Source organism: Sceloporus occidentalis, unplaced genomic scaffold, assembly GCF_023333645.1.
Source record: "Sceloporus occidentalis isolate IW3139 unplaced genomic scaffold, rSceOcc1.0.p SCAF_19, whole genome shotgun sequence".
NCBI lineage: Eukaryota > Metazoa > Chordata > Lepidosauria > Squamata > Phrynosomatidae > Sceloporus > Sceloporus occidentalis.
The window spans coordinates 6,425,682-6,440,403 of record NW_028316999.1 but is presented as its reverse complement, the minus strand read 5'-3'; the positions used below and the strand labels follow the sequence as shown (position 1 = coordinate 6,440,403).

General features: G+C 39.6%; 1 protein-coding gene across 1 annotated transcript in view; it reads left to right on the top strand.

The window, feature by feature from the left end:
* Positions 1 to 14,722, top strand: part of LOC149302355 (dystonin-like) — a 220,535-nt gene that overhangs the window by 79,339 nt on the left and 126,474 nt on the right. The gene's annotated exons all lie outside the window — the stretch shown is intronic.

Sequence of the window (14,722 nt, the reverse complement as noted above, 5' to 3'; positions counted from 1 at the left end):
GTATAATGTTATCACAACACAAGGAAATACGAAAGTAAAACTTCATGCATGTAATGGATTTAGAAAAACTCCACATAAACTGTGTTCCATTTAAACAAAATAAGATGGGCGTTATGTATAAAACTATTGTGATGTAATCATCATAGTAACCATTGGACTGGTCAATTAGCATTAACATTTCATTAGTTCATTAGTGACTACAGTGATACGTGTTTCAAAAGTTACACCAGAATATTTATCTTACAGCACCTGGTGAGCTCTAGTCACATCGAAAATATTTAAATACTGGAATTCTATATTTTCTGCTGTTTGCTGGATAATGCTGAAGCATTTTCCCAACACTTTCCACACACCTCCACTAGATGGCACTACAGATCTCATAGTGCTTCAGGAAGTATTATGGAAGTTTGTGTTACGGAGGGGAGGCTTCTACTGCAAACATCTTATAATATTGTCTGCCCCCTGGCCCTCGTCACACCTCCCAATACAGGTGTCCTGGTTTGGGCAACCCGTTTACCCATCGTACGGCACCGTGTTTTAAATCAATGAATAATAATACAAAAAGCAGCACATGTCTGAACTGCTTATTGGGGACCAGCCCTGCAAATGCAAGTAAAAAGTGTACCTGCCAAGTCTCCCTCTTAGTCCCACCTGGCCCTCTTCTCTCACTTCATGCCCCTCTTGGAGCTCAGAATGTGTACTGGGTATGAGTGTTTGACAGAGATTTATTGCCCTGAAAGGTGGAATAATAATTAGAAATGCAAATCATTTTTTGTTTATGTCTAAGTTACAGTACATTTATGTATCAATGTATCAGTAAGTCATAGAGTCATATATAATGGCTAAGTAAATCTCCTGGACCTCACCTGTAAAATAAAAGTGTCCCCTTTGATCTATTGAAATATTTGGATGTGTGCTATTTTAGAATGGCCAGCAATGCCATCCTAGCTGAGAATGATGGACGTTTGTCCCAACGATGTCTGATGAGTAACACGTTTCTCAACCCTGGAGTAGATTCTGATTATTGTTGCTCCAATAAGATGTTATTTACTGTTCTATGTATGTATGTATGTATGTACGTATGTATGTTTGTATAATAAAACAGAGGCCAAAAAATATAGTAAGTGCAGAAGTGATGCAGACGTTTTGATCGGGTTACATTAGGTAAAATGAATTAGGAAAGTAGAGCACCATAGCGCCTAAGTAGTAGTAGGACGTGGACAGGCATACAGATGCAATCAGGAGGTAGTAAATGCAATTTAGCTGAGTTCTCCACGTTGAATTAACGTTTGGGAGTTACTGTAATGCTGCTGGAAAATTGGTGTGGATACTTGGATCTTGGAATATCATTAATATATAGGTGTATATGTTTGATGTTGTGGAATTACACCCGTAAACAGGCTTAGTATACTGTTTGTGAACTGTAGCCAATAAGCGCAGCATTCATTAGTGATGAGATCAGATTTCGCAGAAGGGTTTGGTTTTGCTAGATGCTGCATGTCTCTTGGCAATGCTTTGTTTTTTCAGAAGATAAAGATTGAATGAAGCTATTTGTGCCAACTTTGAAGAAAAGTCTCTGATTTGCCAATCTCTTCCAATGACAATTTTACAAATTACTATGCTTTTTCATGCGTACCTCATACATTTAAACTGGGTGGTTTAATTTTTAAGCAGTGTTCATGGGTAAGACACCATTCATTAGGTTAATTTTTTACCTTAAAAGATCCTAAATTGTGAATAGCTCAGCGCCATTGTGACATAGAAACAGGATTTTAAGGCCCCCAGTCTTCTTATTTTTCCTTGCTGTGGAAAGCTTAAACCTGAAATGTTCCTTGGACTTGTCTTATATTCAAGATAGCATTATGCTTATCTCATGCGTTTAAATTACCACATTGTTATTAACCTCTACCACTTCCTATGGAAGACTGCATCGTTTCGCTACACCCCCTTTAGTGAGGTAGAACTTCCTTAGACCTAAGACTATTACTTCTTGCCATAGGACCAGACTTACCGACATGCACATTTCTAGTGGTCTTCCTTAACTGTTATGTAGGCCTACACTGGCATTCTAATCAGGGCCGGCCGAAGACTTAACGCCGCCTGGGGCGAAGTTTAAAATGCCGCCCCCCGCCGACGCCGGGGGGGGGGGGGCGGCATTATCTACCCCCCCCCCCCACCGGTACTTACCCTTAAACAGTCCTGCGGCGAGTCTCCCTGTGCTGCCACGGTGCCGGCTTGTAATGCTGAGCGCCGGAAATTCACGTCACTTCCGGCGCTCTGCATTACAAGCCGGCACCGAGACCAAACAGGGAAACTCGCCGCAGAGGAGAGAGAGAGGGGCGCCGAGCGGGTAAGCGAAAAAAAAACAAAAAAAACCCGCTTGGGGCGGCAAAGTGCCGCCCCTTCTGAAGTGCCGCCTGGGGCAATTGCCCTAGTCGGCTCCATTGTAGGGCCGGCCCTGATTCTAATTATAAAGAAAGACATGGGGTGTGTGTGGAGGACACAGAGATACCTTCTGTCTGGGTGCTGCTTGGCCTATGTGTGGCGACACCATTAGATCCTGAAACAGCAACAATAACAACAGTCCCCAGATAAAACCAGTATGTTGTTTATGGGTCTGTGCACATCTTATAAGCCACTTCATTCGAGAACAGGCTTCGAGCTGACAGCTACAGTGTTTAGTGAGAGCTGCCTCAATGCCCAAATCATTTGTCTTTATTGTCCTATAGGGTCTTTAAAGAACTACCTCCTAGTAGATCATACGTACTGCTCCAGAGCCCTGCTTCCTCATCACTGTGTGATTAGAATATGAAAAGGGGAGTGTTAAAGTAAAAAAACAATAATAACATACGTATATTAATACTAAATAATAAATTTATATGATGTCACCATAACATCATCAGGAGTGCCCTCTAGATACAAGTAAAATCCTGAAGAGGACCACCAGCAGGGGTTACTTCTATCACCTTTCCAAAAGTATTGGAGTAAGTTTTTAGTCATTTTTTTTGTAAATTATAGTGTTAGTAAATATTTTTTTTATATGTATAAATATGGTTTCATAAAAAGCCCTACTTGTCCTGAACAAAAAACAAAAACAAAACAAAATGTCATTTCTTTGGTGTTTATCTATGAAAAACACTTGGATACGAAGTGATTAATGAGATATAGATCTGTCAGTTTCCTATTGGGTGTATGGAAAAAAAAGGTTGGGTGTATTAAAAAATCTTAATTTAGTCTAGACAAAGAGTGTTTTTTTTACAAATTGTATCCTTATTATTCTTTGATACATTGCCAAGACCCAATAATCTATAAATGTAATCGTTTGCAAATCACAAATATTTGAAATATCTTTGTTGAGTTCAGAACTCTTGTTACGTGTTTTAATTTGCTGAGTCCTCCAAAATCCACTGAAAGCTTGCTTGAGTTTTTTTCTCTCTCTGTCTTTCTAACATTTGCACCTGTCGCCCCGTGAACGCATTCCCTTTAGTAGACGCTACCAGGCACGCTTCAAGGAGTTTTCTTGTTACTTCTTGAATCAATTATTTTGGAGTCAGGAGAATAACTCTGACTTTTATTTTCATTAGATTTGTAGTCAAGTATTTTAGTACTGTCTCCAAGCCATGGATTGCATACCTTTCGTATAATGACTCATTTCAAGAATATTAATCTGCATTTGTATCATCACTAAAAACATCTATTAGGCACTGTAGACTTAAAGAGCTTGGTAACAGAAGTAAATTAATTTAGCTTTAATGTTCATTTTGTAAAATATTGCACCTTCCTCCTGAGCAGTAAATGCATATGGAAGTACCTTAGGGAGAAGCTGCAGTAGAACCCCCCACCTTTCCATGGTCCAAAGATGTCTTGAAGTAAGGGGGGCATCATGAATATTTAAAGTGACCTCTTAGCTATCAAATGCCAGTAAACGCCATATGTTGACTGGGGGGTCCTTTTGAGCTGTTGCTCCCTCCTTTGCAGCTTTTTTATGGGGGGATTGAGAGAAAGCATAGAACCTCACTACATGAAGTTGATTATGGTTATGTTGGGGGCTAGGTTGTCCACTCTTACCACAGATCTTGGATCCCCATGGTAAAGTAGTCCTTACTTTTTCGCAAATGATCACCCAAACAATTATTGACAGTTCAAAGGAATGGTTTTCATGTAGCTTGGAGATCTGATCCCAAAGCAAGGGCAAAAGGATGAGGGACATTTCTGGTCTGTGTGTAGGTTATTTGGCGACCATGCTTAGATATACAGTATAGGAATGCATATAAACTGAACTAAATGTCTGTAAACAGTATAACTGCTATATTGACATACTGTATAATTTAACTACCCGCCTTTGAAGTTAGTCAGTAAACAAAATATGTTTGCATTAGGATTGCACGGGATTAAAAAGCTTGCCTATATATTTTTTTAATTACATTCCATTGAATGTTTATATACATGTATTGTCCTTGACAGCACCACTATAAAAGAATGTATATTAAAGTGCTCTGTGAGTCCTTTAAAATGCATCCTTCAAAAATGAAAACATAAAATAAAGCGCTTGCCTGAGGTAAAAGCTGCAGCTCTGCAGTTGCCCTCCTTTAACAATTGTTGAAGCAACCAATCAATGGCAGTTAAGAGTTCCTATTGAAATAAATTAGATTTTTCTTCACACGTGCACATGGCTCTCTGAGCCACACATGACTGGCAGTAAGTTTATCACATGCGTGGAGAAGTATTTATCCTGAACATATCTTCTCCAAAGGAGCAAACGCATGAGGACGCCACAAAAACGTAACGGGAACACACCGCTATCATATAGATTCATGGGTCCTTTTACAAACGTATAGAGAGGTTCCTAAAAGGTCCTTAGAAGGACAGCAGTAAACATTTCAACTTTGCTTGCTACTAATATTTTCTGTGAAGAGAGGAAAATATTCATTGGGTAAAGTCAGCTTTAATTAACTATTTGTTTCCTTAATGTTCTTCTGTCACTATGGGCCTTTGCAAAGTTTTCTTACAGTGGAAGAAGCATTCTGTGAAGGTTGGATGCACATCGCACAACCCATACAGTAAGGCCTTTACCAGCCCTCCAATCCTCAACTATATAGCCAATTATCTGTGGTCTACAGCTATCAAATTCTCCTTGTCCGGCTATACATTATGACATCCCAGTACATTTTGTTTGGAGCTGTTTACTATCAGATTACATTTCTATAGGGCCCTTGTGCTTTTGCCACTAAAGAAATCTCGTCCTCGCATGCCATTAGTCCAATTCAGCATGCAGACATTGACACTGAAGCAGTGTTTGCTGGCGTCCGCTCCTCCAGGTGACAGTTTTTAGCTATGGGCTCTCTGCGGATCGAGAATGACAGGAACATAAAATGTTTAAGAGACAGCTATATAGAGTTCATTAGCAGGGTTTGGTACAAAGTAAAAATAGCACATGTTCCTTGAAGGTTAGATGGAGAGTGACTTGCACACACAACAGCTGGCCTTCTATTACTAGTGGCTGTACGCTACTGCATCACCTCAGGCTAAGGAATGTACACTGCGAGGTGTGTGTAAAGATTAACACTGTGATATGGATGCTTTAAAATTCAAAAGAAAAAGAACCAACATTTTCATATATCAGTAAAGCACAAGTCGTGCCTCTTGCAGAATAGCTTTAGCAACAGGTTCATTTGTAAAACAGAAGGATTGTGGTGGAGCGTGTAATTTGTCGTGTGCCTGTTGGTCATGTGCAGTGTAGGCATGTTACGCCAATACAGTTACACCAAAAATCCTCACAAAACTGTATTCTGAGTTGCATCACCTTCCGGCCTGGTCAAATGCTGGCATAATTCCAAAAAATCTATATGGAGAGGGCCACCATTGGACATCTTCCCCACCACTGTCCATCAGAGTCAGTTAATATCCAAGGTACTCTCCATAAAACAGAAAATCCACCTCCAGAGCACACCATGTTGAAAAGAAGCACAACTCTCCCTACTCCCAAGGTTGTTGGACTGTGGGGGCCCAAAAAGGCCACAAAGATGCTGGGCCTTATACAGCTATACCGACTTTACCTCCCTGATGGTGGCCCAGTATGCCCTGGTACAAAGTTTTATATATTACACATATCCCATAACCTATAGTGTGTGTGAATATGTAGCTCTGTCTTTCTGTTATGAAAGATATAATACAATTGTAATTGTAACACACCTTATTTTCAGATTGATGAGTGGGCTGTATACAGTAAAAAGAGCTTTTTTAGACTGAGAAATCATTCCAGCTTTTTATATGTGTGAAAGCTCTGCTGGCAGTAACGGAAATATAGGAGAAGAGGAAATTCTCATTCTTGAGCTATACCTTGATTTTGTATTTTATAATTTCTTGTATTTTTTATTGGTTTATTTATTTATTGAGCCCAGCATCTTATTTTTCTTCTGGGAACCAAAATGGACCACAGTTTTTTTTTCGCATTTGTACTATATTTAGTGTAAAACAGTCATGTTTAAACGTAAAGCATAAAATAATTCTCCAGGGATGTTTGAAAACATAAAACTCTTTGTGCTCATGACTTCCAAACGTACCTAACCTTTTACAAAGTCATCTAGTTCTATTAAAGAAATGCTTGCATGCTGACGATTTGTGCATGAATTCATGATAAGAAAGACCTGCCAATCTGCTGCATGTTTTGTTATTTTTGTTGCTATTAAGTACGATCAAGAGAACGTAATCTGCTATCCAGGGACACTCAATGGACATATATGATTAATGAGACCTCTCACCCTGGTTTCAAATTATTTATTTAGCCCATATATGTACATATAGTTTTGCAATGTATTTTGGATGGGGGTGCGTAAATCGTCTTTAACCCTTGGAGCAAATAATGCTGTGCTCTGCCGTTTTCTATATCAACAGGTTAAACGAGTGCAGCTGCTGAAATACATAGCCACAGGGAGAAAACATGATCTCCAGGGTGCTATGTGCTTGTCTGTGAAACCCAAAATACCTTCAAAATATTGCTTCTTAACCCCTTGGGCGGTCCCTAAACCCATTGAAAACAATGCATTTTGAGCCCGTACATGTACGGGCTTTGTCATTAGGGGGTTAATATTACATATCATTCACTTTAGTGTAAAAAAAAAAAACTAGTCTAGAAGGTCACTATACATTGTATATAATCAAACACTAATGCTTTCTTATCATTGTAACATATCACCTGGAGCTGCGCTTACGAGAACTAAAAAAAACAATGCCAAATGGTGTAAGTACCATTAATAGGTATACTACATGATGCACAGTAAGAACTGGCGATGATATATAGTTCATGAGATGGTGCCCAAATGTGTTGCTGCCAGAAAGTTTGTGGTGAAAGAACAATGAGATATTTTTCAAACAGTGATTTCAAGAATGCAGACCGAAACAATTGTATATATCATGACTCACACCAGTATACCGCAGAATGGGACCTGCATTAATCCTGTAAGTGCTGATTAAACAGATGACTACGATGCATCACACCTTTAATGGCTTAAAGCTGTATCTTACAGTTCGGTATACAAAATAATTCCATGTATTAGAGTCCCCGTCTATAAGCCATTTCAACCACTACTGCTACTAGTACAGGATATCTATGATTATTCCTCAAGTTGTTCTTCCCCTTTGGTGAAGACAATTGGTTCTGGCAGCCGAAGAAAAGTCAAGTGAGAGGAGGGGAGTAGGGGTCTGGACAGGGTAAAAACCGCACGTGTTTTGGCCACTCAATACTGACCTAACCTATGCTGAGATAAAATGTCCACTTTCTTAAAAACCCAGAAAGCCTTTGATAATTAAACTGGTTTTGGAAATGACTGGTGATAACTGCTACTAATGTTTAGCCACTTTGTTCTGAAGAATAAAGAGTTAAACATATGTCCCACTTGCATTAGAAGGGCTGTGGATAGAAACGTGTTATGTGATCTTTACTGTTTGCTGTTTGGAATTTGAAGACTAAAATAATCCTTCACCTTGAAGTTGTGTCACGGTGAAATAATTCCCCCTTCCAAATATGGATTCCTATAGCTTTCTATACTGCGTAACTGCAGCTTGTGAGAAGTTATTACTGACCAACTGATTACTCAGCATGGGTAGGAAGCACATTATTAGGTGTTCAAAGTATAGCATTGTAACTCAGTTTTACCCAAGTATTAGGGTAAAGTTCTATGAAGCCCTTGAAGAACGTGGAACAAAGCAAGTGATATAGAAAATAGTATTATAATATCACCAGAGCAAGTGCTCCCTGTACAACTGTGATGTTGACATGTGGTTGCCCCTGAAGTTGATATTCCCTTTGGCTGCAGACTCCTATCGTCACAAGGATCCAGTAATTAGCTGTACAACAACTGCTGGCTCTCAGATAAATGATCCTTACTGATTGATTGGCGGAGGTCCCACTTCATACTAGGACTTCTAGGCCATAGATGTGCTCCTACTCAATATTATTTTACTAAACGTGTAGGATACCCAATATTTAAAAAAAGTATATTAATGATAGAATTTGTTTCCATGCTGCTTGCTGGCTCAATTAAAGTAAGGGTTTTTACAGAAACAGATTGAAAAAAAAAGCATATTTATAAAAGGTGACTCATCGTGTGGAAGCTTCACTGCTGCCCTTACATCTTGACACCTTCCTTGCATCTCATTCTGTCTTCATGACATGGAACATGTCCATTTCTAATCTACATTGCATCACATTATCAAACATGGTGGGGTGACCAACTGTCAAGCCCTACCTGTTCATGTAGAGTTTGGCAGTCACACAGAAAATAGGAGCCAAGAAGGCACATACAGTATCTATGGATGTGAAGGAACTCGTGTGCTTAAGCACCAGCAATAGGATTTTAGCAGCACTGACAGTGATTTTTGCAGTTTTGGCTGTGATACATGAAGGGTTATTAGATAATGGTGGCTCCATACTGTTATGCTAGCACTTAAAAAAAAAAAATGCACATCTTTAGATGATCTGCTCTTCTACCGACGTGTTAAGGTTTCCCTAAGATGTGTTCACGGACTTTGTATAATGCCCCTTTAAGTGACGTTGTTAATTTGCCAACTGTAGATTGCTTTCTCATTTAGTTCAAAGCTGATTACATTTAAAAGATTAGCTAAATGTAAAATCTAGTATTTCAAGTGTAAAAAAAAAATCTGGGAAAAAAATGACCTAATCGCTTTATTTCCTCGATTCGTGTTTGCTCTGGATCGCTGACTCTCCTTTATGGTTCCAAAGGTTAATCTGCTCCATGCCATGTGTCAGGTAGAAATAGCTAAAGTGAAACTCCAGAGCATCTGACAGTTTTCAAGTCACATGCTCGTGGTTCCTGCCTTTGGAAAGCTATAATCAGCCTTACTTCATGCTTTAGCACAGAGGCAATTAAGCGTTTGCCTAAGAGGATTGGTGGCCAGGAATAAGTCAACATCTAATGAGAGACAGGCCTGCCCTGGGCACCCAGCCATGACATTTCTTACGTGTGCATTTCTCAGCTACCAAAATGGCTACACGCTGCTGAGCTTGGGAGTGATCTGTCTGCGAGGAAACACAATGCTTATTTGACTCTGTCTGTGCAAGACCTTCGAGAGATGTTATTGTGATCTGTATATAGAGATGTGCTTCCTTTATATACACAAATGGGAAATGTCTGTGGATGCGTTCGATCTCAGGAGGAACATACCTTCGATCCTTCCAAGGCTCCCTTGAGCCCTGCAAAACACTCTCCAGGCAGGAGATTTTTTAAAAGGAAAAAGTCCAGCAGAACGAAGGAAGGAGAAAATGGAATGAGATCCACAGACTGTGTTACAGAAAGGAATGGAAACGGTCGTGTGTCTGAAGACTTTTTCCTGTCCGTGAGTAACGATATCCCTGGCAATTGCGATGACAGCCGACATTTCACTAAACATGGCTCTGGTTTTAAGTTGCCAGATGTGGAACTCCCTATTACTGTTCACTACGATTCATCTGAAGCTGGTGATATACAATCGAGCGCACAAGAGGAAGGCAGCCTGGGAAAAAAACACAGCTTTCTTCACAAGGACAGAACTCCTTCTTCTCCAGACATTCCAAATGAATTAACATTCCATAATCCTTCAAATCTCTGCTATCCTAAAAAAGCACTAAAAAAGCACTGCGTTCCTCTGCTCATTACAGGTCCAACGTCCACTAATGTAAACAGAAGCGCTGAACATCTGTCTAAGAGTGATCCCACTTTAACGAAGGAGAACAGTGCTGAGCATTTGTTCCATGCTAGGATATACTCAACTGGTGACATAGAGAGGCCTTCTTACGTGACTGATTTACCTTGTTTTACAAAGGATGGCTCATCTCGCTGCTCCCCTCCTCGGAGGATTAAGGTAACAGTAGCAATGGTCTCGGTACATGTCTAGCCACAGTATTATTATTCTTATTGCAGATCAGTCGATTCCAGGCCGGGGTGCTTTTTGTGTCAGCCCTTTCCTCCCTCTACGTGTATGATTTTGGAGTGTGTGAGGCTAAGGTGACTGTGACCCGTGTTTCATTAAACAATCCGTGCCTCTGAACTTTGCACTGGAACGTAAGAGCCAGCTGGGCATTTATAGATCTAAACAGGAAGAACAAAATCATTGCTTATGAATATTGCTTCCAGTGAAGTGCATTAATTCACGGAAGCATATGGAAAAGTTTAAAATGTCATGCGTATCTGCAATTGTTATTCCAAGTCATTCTTCACTGTTCTTTAAAGTGAAAATGTGTGTATTTGTGTATGCCTGACTACATTATACTGTGTAAAGATTTAGCTTGTCGGCTCTTTGGACACACACATAACAACTCTGCTGACAACAGTTCACGCTTGCATATGCCTCCATTGTAGATCTGATCTTAAATTACATCATGGCATTCTCAGGCTTACACCATATTTTCTAATTTTAGGGATTTTGATCACTAAAATTAGTTCTTTCAATTTAACGGCATCGTAGCGATGTGTTATTATGGATGCGCTCTGTGAAATATGCAATTCTGATGTGTTTATTTGTCTTATTATGCACATTCCCTTTATGTTCTAAAAAAGTCTCTCTCTCTATAACAGTATTGTGTATCAGGAACGTAGTCGATTGTTTACGTCTATGTAAAAATCAGACTTGACTTACATCATTCCAGCTTGCGTCATGTTATACTGGAACATTTTAGTCACCTGACGCGATTGTTTGGACTGCCTGGAAGGGCTGCAGAAAATACTTTAGTTAGAAGTATAGGAGTTAGGAACGAATTTTAGAGACGGGGTCTATGATGTGTAAATGTTTCCTTAAAGATTTTGTGCTATCCCCGATTCTCCCCCAGAACACAAAGGCACACTCCAGCCATGATAAGCACTTTAATGCGTAAGATAGCTGGTGTTACCTTGTATTTTACTTCTTTTTGCATGTGAAGGCATAGAGTGATTCATTAAAATCACTATTCTATATGCTTCATGCTTTGGCCAAGGTGAGGTTCCCAAGAGGTCTAAAATGACCCCCTATGCTCCTAATGATGTCACACACTTCTTCTCTCAGCTAAAAGTGGCACAAACATCGAGCAGATGGGGCAGCGTTCTGCAGCTCAGGGGAAGCAGTATCTATATATAAGTATTTACTAAGTACCTTAATATGCATCCATCACTGGTGAGACTGTTTGGGGTAGTAGACTGTCCTTTTAACGTGACACAAAAGGAGATGCTAGCCCAGTTGTTGCCATAGAAACTGAAAAAAAGCTCCTTAAAATCTGTGTGTGTTCTTCTTTGATTGAGGAAAAAAATAAAGTGACAGATCTCTTAAGGCTTATTTGCTTAACTTACTAGAGAGCACAGTTAAAGGGATAGCATATCTATATATGCCGATATACCTATATAGGCCTGTATACACCATTCAGTAAATAGTAACATGCTGGAGGGATTCACCTCAAAGATAAAAGCCTATGATGAAAATGCAGACTGGCCCCAGACTAAATACAAATAAAGACCAATCACAGCCAAAACGCACAAAAAGCATATAATCACATCACAATATACATCATGAGAGCGGCCAAAAGAATGCAGCGCCAATGACATCAAAAGAAAAGCATAAGATGATACTGGAGAGCGTTGTTGCAACAGGAAATATTGATTGCAGCCCCTTCAGATGGGAAGCTTGTAACAACCGTTCCAAATTATGACCATGGAAGTAGTAGCTAACAGACCAAATTGTACCTGAGCAACATTAGAACTTAAGTTTACAATATCTGTGGTTAGATTAGCCACACCTACCCCAGTCTTGAATTCCTATGGTATTCAGCCAGTAAGGACTGACTGTATATCATGGGGGTCATGATAGGCCACCACAACCACAGTCTATAGCTACAATTCCCATGATGTTCAGCTAACAAAATAGCTGCTGAACGTAATTGAGTGAGATGTGCATTCTACACCAGCCGTAGTACCAATCCATAATGATATAAAAGCTACCCTTTGGGACTCTAGTTGTTGAGTACTCACTTTCCTATGATGCTTAACATACCAGAGATAGAGAGTCATGGGAAATGTCTCCGCAGCTGGAGTATTAACTAACCGTACCTGCAATGTATGTGTGAAACAAACTACCTTGTGTCTGCAACATGCAAACTGTGTCTCTGACCACATGGGGATTCTGTGCCTGTAAAGGAGCAGCTACCAGAGTGAAGGGAACGAGACCAGCTAGAGGAAGAGAGCAGACCAAACCACTCTGACAGCAGGGGTTTACAGACTTTTACTGCACTCCCCTGACACTGAAACAAGTATATCAGCCAGACTACCGTCGATCCGCAAGTAGATAGAAAAGCAGAGCCTGGAGTCTTCAATGATAAAACGTAGCTTTTATTGATCCAAATTAAAAGCCATAACAGCATGGAAGATAGAGAGTAAGTTAGTGAGCCCTCTGGCCCTTCCTCCGGACACCCATCAAGGTTTACTCAGGCCATCTAACTGCTTAGTGTGTTATTTATTACACCGTTGAGGCCAAATAAGATTTATTCAGGTAATTGAATCAAGCCCGCCATTCCTTCTAGTCATTGCTTAATAGTGCCTGCCAATTAAAGTATTGGGACAATCTATGAGTGTTAATACTGATTTAAATGAAATATTGCCGTTCAGTATGTTTGTGGCATTTTTATCTTGAAAAATAAAATAATAATAATAAACAACTTGATGTGAGACTGAGTTAAGCTGAACAAAACATAGACCACGTGTATAAACAAAAGCGGCACCTTTGTTTTGATCCTCTGGCTGCTATGTAACAGCTCACACACGTTGGCACCATGAAGTAGTGTAAGGAGATGCTGTCAAAGCATTTGTTCACAGCAACATTAACATGATCACAGCAATTGGCTGTCACAGCTGTCACTTAACAGAAAGGATTGGGTCTGGGTGGGCTTTCAAGGGTCCATGCTTGATGAGTCAGCCAATAATAAGTAGAGGTAATGCACGAAGGATGACATCAGAGAAGTAACATGAATATCTGTTTATATCTCATAGGGGCTTAATCCCTAAACTGTGCGTAATCACATCTCAACTCGCTAACACCCATTATGAGGGCGCATTTCTCCGGCTTGAAGTTAAAGTCGGTGAGAGGCCAGGCCTTCCACTTTGCACAGCTTATTGGCTTCAAAATGACAGCAGGTTACCCTGTATGAGATTATGTACCTGTATTAAGAGCTTTGTGATTATAGTTTATCAGTCTTTTCTTTAAAGGGAAACTATCATTTTAACAGCTTTTACCATAACTAATTTGTTATAGAAGTGCTCAACACTTGTGTGAATGAGTGTAATTTGTTTTGGTATTTTTATTTGTAAAGTACAGCTCATGCAAGCTGAGATCAGCATTACCTTATCAATCTCATGTTCTGAAGTTATCTGTCTTCTCTTCAACATGTCTCTCTTCTCCTCAAGGCATGAATGAGATGTGACTGGCGGCAATCTTTAGCACCAGTCCAGAAACATCACACTTAAGATTATACAACTCTGTTGAGATCAGTCATGGAAGACAGAACGCTGTTGATCTGCAGTGCCTGCTATAATAAAAACAAAAAAGATTCATCCCTGGTGGCTATTTATATGGATTAATATATGTGGCTGGATGCCTAATATAGTTGCTGGTTTCCATGGTCACTTTAAAAGAATAAATAAAGTGCTTGCATGCTGGCAGCTGATCTTTTGATCAAACTTTTCATTTTACCACTATGTTCATTTCTGTTTGAGAATACACACAGCAGTTAATTTTGAATAACATAATTGAGTGTACATATTTAAGGATATGTTTTAGGATACAATTATTTATTTTTAATAATAATAATAATAATAATAATAATAATAAAACAATTATTTAATTATTATTATCACCCTGGTTTATATATATATATTTAAGGCAGTTGACAAGGCCAGGGCAAAATAGTTCGACTGGCATATAAAAATGTACTTCTCGGAGCAGATTGGAGTTGCGGGAGGACCATGATGGGTGTATTATGAATTAAAAACATCCTGGGTCACACCTGGGTGTTTACATCTATCTATGAGTGGCACATAGTTCATATATGGTGGAGGTGGGCTGACCAACTTGCAGAAGAAAGATCGGAGGTAGTCTCTATGGTGTTAAATCAGTATATTCACTTTTCTTCCCATGCTTTATGCAGGACCAACTAAGGCAGGATGAGCTCAGTGGGGCTAGCCCTTTAAAATATATCATAAAGAGTGGA